The 6,043-nt window shown below is 38.1% G+C and overlaps 1 pseudogene; it reads right to left on the bottom strand.

The window, feature by feature from the left end:
• Positions 1 to 1,268: 1,268 nt before the first annotated feature.
• LOC149251606 (10 kDa chaperonin, mitochondrial pseudogene) lies at positions 1,269 to 1,589 on the bottom strand (annotated as a pseudogene).
• Positions 1,590 to 6,043: the final 4,454 nt, after the last annotated feature.

Raw genomic sequence — 6,043 nt, 5'->3', positions numbered from 1 at the left:
CATGTACATGTACTTTCAAAGACGAAATGAATATAACTTTCGCTGCAATAAAGCAAGTCTCATACTCAACTTTTCCATCCTGCAACTTGCATTCCCTTAGCAAAGAAATGCATTTAATCAAAAGATATGCAACTTTAATTGGATAATAACTCTAACCATTTCTTACCAATATACATCAAAGGCACTTCCTTAAACTGCACATTAACATCCACATGTAGATCATCCTGACACATATCAATGATGGAAAATTCCTTTCCATTCTTTCCATACTCTTTTTCAACTTTCTTCAACTTTCGTGCAAGCATTGTTGGATTCAGAGTCCAACACCTTTCAGTAGTATGTCCTTGCTTATGGCAATAACTATAACACATGTGCATCTTCTTGACAGTATGATTTGCATTGTTCAATGGACCTTTTGCTTCTTGCCTTCTTTCCTTCAAAATTTTCCTATATGTGGCCATTCTTTTCCAATGGTTAAATAAACCACAAAAAGAACATGCAATTATTTTCCAATGCTTATGTGGAAATCCACCATGCTTTACATGATCAAAGGAAATATGATTAAAATCAGATTTATACCTTTCCCTTTCACCTTCATTGCTTTCATGAGGAGGTGAATCGAATGAAGAAGAAGCTCCCTTTGGAACACCATCAACTCCTTTAATGGTTTTAGAGCTTTCACAAATATCGTGTTCAAGTGCATGCTTATGCACACCTTCTTCCTGCAAGGTATGTTTCAAACTATTGCATTCCCCAAGAATACAATCTTTACAACCTTGAGGTAGAGAACCTGAAATGAAACTTCTTCTAGGAACTATTTCAATTGCCTTCATGGCTGCTCTAGAACTTTCTCCATAACATTGTCCATAGCCAAGACCCAAATAACTAGGCCTTTCCTAAACCATTATTGGCTCAGCAATACCTTGTACATGTTTGCCCAATCCTTTTCCTTCATATCCTATTTTGGACATCAACTTGGACCCTATGCCTCTGGTATGTTTCTCAACATGGTATCAGAGCCAACTCCTTTTTAGCTTTTATGCTCCTTGTAACTCCTCTGTCTGCCATATCCCTTTACCCGACCCCTCTGTCTACCATATTCTGTTATCTGTGCTTTGTATGCCATATTCCTTTACTTGCGCTCTCTGTCTGCCAGAAGGCGACTATCCATAAATGTTTGTTGTTCTGACATCGTAACAAAAGCGTTGTTCTGACATGGTAATAGAAGCACTGTCCTGACATGGTTATTCTTGCTACAGTTATTCTTGCTACGGTTTTCCTGTAGGCAAGAAAAACTCAATCCTGCAAATCCCAAGAATATCATCCTCTCGATACAAGTGGTACTCGTTTTTTGCAAGTTTTACTTATATGCCACCATATTCAGGAAGAAGAACATGGTCAACCTCCTTGAAACTAATAGGAATAGTGTTTCCACCCTTGCTACGAAAACCAGGCCCAACTGATATGACCTTTCCTGAGTTCAACTTGCCAGTTCTATCCGGAAGCAAAATTCCACCAACGGTCTTTCTCGGAGCAACAACGTTCTCTATCAAAACCTGGTTAAGCAAGGGGATAAGCTTCTTCGCCATTGGTTTGATACTGTAAGGGAAGAAACCCTTATAGCCAGAGGCCTTTTATATAGAGACCCTGCAATTGCAAAATCCTTCTGCCTCCACTTTCACACAGGCAGCACACAACATTCGGCGTCTATGGAGACTTGCGTTCGGATGCCATTGTTGTTCATTGACTTTTGTGTGGCTAAACGGGACAACACGCATCCAAAGAGGCTGAGCTCCCGACGGAAGAAGCCCTGCCGCTGCATGGTCCTAAGAGACCATGCACCGCTGCTCCTCTCCCATGGGAAATCATCACCTCTACTACAATGGTTCGAATGCTTCCAACAACATCACGGGCATCAGAGTGGCGCAACTACGTGGACGACTCTGTGACTCCGGGACATTTGCCTACGAATTTAATTTAAGCACACTTGTGTGCTTCATTGTATGGTAACGTGTGTTTCACGTACATCATATGTTTTGGTTCATTTATATATGAACTTTAATGGGCGTATATTACATTACCATTGGAGAATTTAATATGTTGAAGGCATATGTAATATGTAATATTTGTATGTAATGCTGGATGTATTTATATCAAACATTGGAGGCATTTGGAGAAAATATGTTGCATAAAGATGTAGCATGAGGTATTGACGTACATATTGGTATATGAAGAAGAGATTTGAAATCTTTTGAGAATGCCCTTTTGAGTACAATTTTACTGTATATTAGCAGAAGTGTTTTTCTATCAGCAGAATTAATTTTTTTTACAGAATGCATTCGATCATATCCATGGTGGGAACTGGCAAGGATAACTATCCTGAATGGTCCCGGATGATAAAACACACCCTCATTTTTAATGAGTTGTAGAAAGGAGTGCGTGTCGGAGATGGAGACAATGACCCAGTACAGCCTACCTGAGACAAAGAGCTCGTCATTTGGGAAAACAAAAACAGCAAGGCTTATGCATTAATCGCAATATCTATAAATGAAGAGGTGGGTCGCCATATTTTGTCATATTCAACTACCTTTGAAGCCTTACAAAAGTTGAAAGAACTCTATGACTCACATTCTGCACTTGAAGTTGTTCAACTCATGATTAAACTCTTCACTCTTGCACTGCAAAATAATGATCCTCTTGCTCTTGCATCTGAAGTAAAGTCTATAATGCATGATATCAAATCCACTAAGGTTGAATTGGATACTCCTCTTATTTCTTTTCTCAAGGCACTTTATCCTACTTACTCCAATTACCTTAAGTCATTGCAAGCCAATGGAAATCTTCAAGATATAACCTTTGACTCTCTTGTGAAAAAGTTTTCTGAAAGAGAGAAAGATTTTGGAAAGGAGGTAGCCCCTAAATCTTCTGAAAAGGCTATGTGCATTGGTCATAAAGAAAAGCACCCTGCTCAAGATTCTACAAGAGGAAGAGGTGGTCAAAGAGGAAGAGGAATATATTTCAGAGGTAGGGGGGCAGACATTCTCAAGGAGAAAAGGCAGATTTGCACTGCATACGCTAGAAAAGAAATGGATCATATGATGCCTCTACATGCAAGCTACCATGGGACAAAATTGAGCAGAAAAGAAACCAACAAAAAGGAAAAACTGATGATACAGACAAAGGTAAAGCACCTGAATCCACTCACTATTTTGTGGCATAATGTAACATTGGAGTAAATGAAGATTTATTTAATGCTTCACTTGCTTCTTGGAAAAATGATTGGTTTCTTGATTCAGGAGAAACCTGCCAGATGACTCATAGAAAATATTTTTTTGAAGATTCCACTAACAATGTTAATGGAGCATTATACTTTTTAGATCAATCAAAAATCAAGCCATCAGGGCTTGGCACAATTAGGCTTAAACTGCATGGTCTTCCAAACTTTCTTCTGCATCATGTTTTATATCTCCCACAGCTCAAGAGAAACTTGGTGTCCTTGGTCCACATACACTAGCAAGGTCACTCCATTCATATGTTTGATGGCAAGCTTGAGGTAAGAAAACCATCTGACCACTCACTTGTCATGAGGGGAATAGAAGAAGAAAGGCTTATCAAGCTGCAAGGAACCTCTGCTCATGCACAACATTTCTCATACAATTCTCATCATGAAGAAGGTACACTTCCATCAAGTTTATTATGGCATGCTAGATTTGGACATTTTAACTATGACAATCTCTGCTTGTTGAAGAAAAATGGTGTTCCTAGTTTGCCTACAATTCCTAGAAAACTTAAGCAATGTGATGCTTGCATTCTAGGAAAGCATAGCAAATAGTCTTTTCATGATTCACATTCAAGAGCACATAGAAAACTTGAACTTATTCATTCAGATTTATGTGGTCCAATGCTTGTTCCTTCTGCAAATGTAAATAAATATATCATGACATTTATTGATGACTACACCAGAATGTGTTGGGTTTATTTATTGAAGAACAAATCTGATGCTTTTCAAACATTCAAGAATTTTCATAAATGGATTGAAAATGATGCACAATCTCATATTGGGTCTATTCGCACTGATAATGTAAAAGAATACATATCAAATGAATTTGAAAACTATCTTCACCAACATGGGATCATACACCAAACAATTGTGCCTTATAATCCCCAACAGAATGGTGTAGCTGAAAGAATGAATAGGACAATCTTAATATGGTACAATCCATGCTCTTCTTCAAAAATGTAAAGATAATGTTTTGGGTTGATGTTGTTCTATGTGCTGCATATATAAGAAATAGATGTCCATCTAATGCTATAAGAAACAAGACACCTTATGAAATGTGGTATGGACATGTTCCTTCCGTAAAGCATCTCAGGGTCTTTGTTTCCACCTACTATGCCTTGATACCAAAGGTACATAGAAACAAACTTGGTGCTAGAAGTTGTAAGTGTATCTTCCTGGGGTATTCAAACACCTCCAAAGCATAGTGCCTCTATGATGAAGTAAATAAGAAATTTGTTGTATCTAGAGATGTAATTTTCCTTGAATCATCCAAAACTGACAAAGTTGTTGAGCGGAAACTTGATCACTTGGATAGATTCGCAAAAGAAAAATCATTTCAAGAATTTGATAATCAGATTCCACATCTTGAAGGGGGGATTCCTATACTAGATCAACATGTGGAATCTTCTTTTGAAGAACACTCTACCCCACATGAAACTCCAACAATGGATGATGCTTTAAGTGATGTAATTGATAGAATTGGGAGACTAAATCTTGATTCAATCCCAACTCAATCAATGGAGCAGCCTAGACCATCTGAGAAAGGTCCCCTGAAGTGGCTAACAAAGGCACTTGAAAGTGTTCATCCTGGTGAAGTTGGAAAGATGGGAACCAGAAATTCAAATAGGCAAAATGGAGGTGATGTAGATGACTCTAATTCACTTGTTGATATGGATTTTTCTTATGATTGTGAATTGAACTTGTCTATAGATTTTGAACCAAATTCCTTCAAAGAAGTTGCTTCTCATGATGTATGGAAAGAAGCGATGCAAAAGGAGTATGATGCCCTCATAAAGAACGGCACTTGGAAGCTGGTTGATCCTCCATTAGGAACCAAACCAATTAGCTGCAAGTGGGTCTACAAGAACAAGTATAAAGCTGATGGCTCACTTGACAGGCACAAAGCTAGGCTTGTGGCAAAAGGTTTTGCACAGAAGGAAGGGGTTGATTATGAGGTGACTTTTCCCCCAAAAAAAATGGGCTACCATCCGAACACTCTTTGCATAGCATCTCAAAATGGTTGGAAAGTCCATCAAATGGATGTAAAAACTGCTTTCTTGAATGGAGATCTAAAAGAGAATGTTTTTATGTCCCAGCCTAAAGGATTTGCTGTGAAAGGACATGAACATAAAGTATGTAAACTTGTGAAGTCCTTGTATGGCCTCAAACAAGCACTGCGAGCCTGGTATGAGAAACTAACTGAGCATCTTCTGAAACTCAATTTCAAACGTTTTGATCTTGATGATGCAACTTTATTTGTCAAGAAAGTTGGAAAAACAGTTTTATATCTTGTGGTATATGTAGATGATCTTTTGATGACAGGGAACAATGAAATCTACATTGCATCCATAAAGAAGGAATTGGGGAAAAGTTTTGAAATGACTGATTTGGGCTATGTTCATTACTATCTTGGCATTGAAGTAACCCAACATCCAAAGTCCATATTTCTTTCTCAAAAGAAATACATTGGAGGTCTGTTGAACAAGTTTGGAATGATAGACTGCAATCCCCTTACTACTCCAATGGAACACAACTTAAAGCTCACATCTATTGAAGGAAAAGAATTTGAGGATGCAACAAAGTATAGATAGCTTGTAGGAAGTCTCAACTACCTAACTACTACCAGACTAGACATTTCGTTTGTTGTTGGAATCCTATCCAGGTTCATGCAAAAGCCTTGTGAGGGACATTGGTTTGTTGTAAAAAGAGTTCTAAGGTACTTGAAGGGACTCAAAGACTTTGGGATCAAGTATACACAAGTGG

Source organism: Pinus tabuliformis, chromosome 7 (assembly GCF_031772625.1).
Source record: "Pinus tabuliformis cultivar Carrire ecotype Pingquan chromosome 7, CPIR1, whole genome shotgun sequence".
NCBI classification, from domain to species: domain Eukaryota; kingdom Viridiplantae; phylum Streptophyta; class Pinopsida; order Pinales; family Pinaceae; genus Pinus; species Pinus tabuliformis.
Note: the sequence above shows the minus strand (reverse complement) of the source record. Positions and strands in the feature narration are given on the sequence as shown.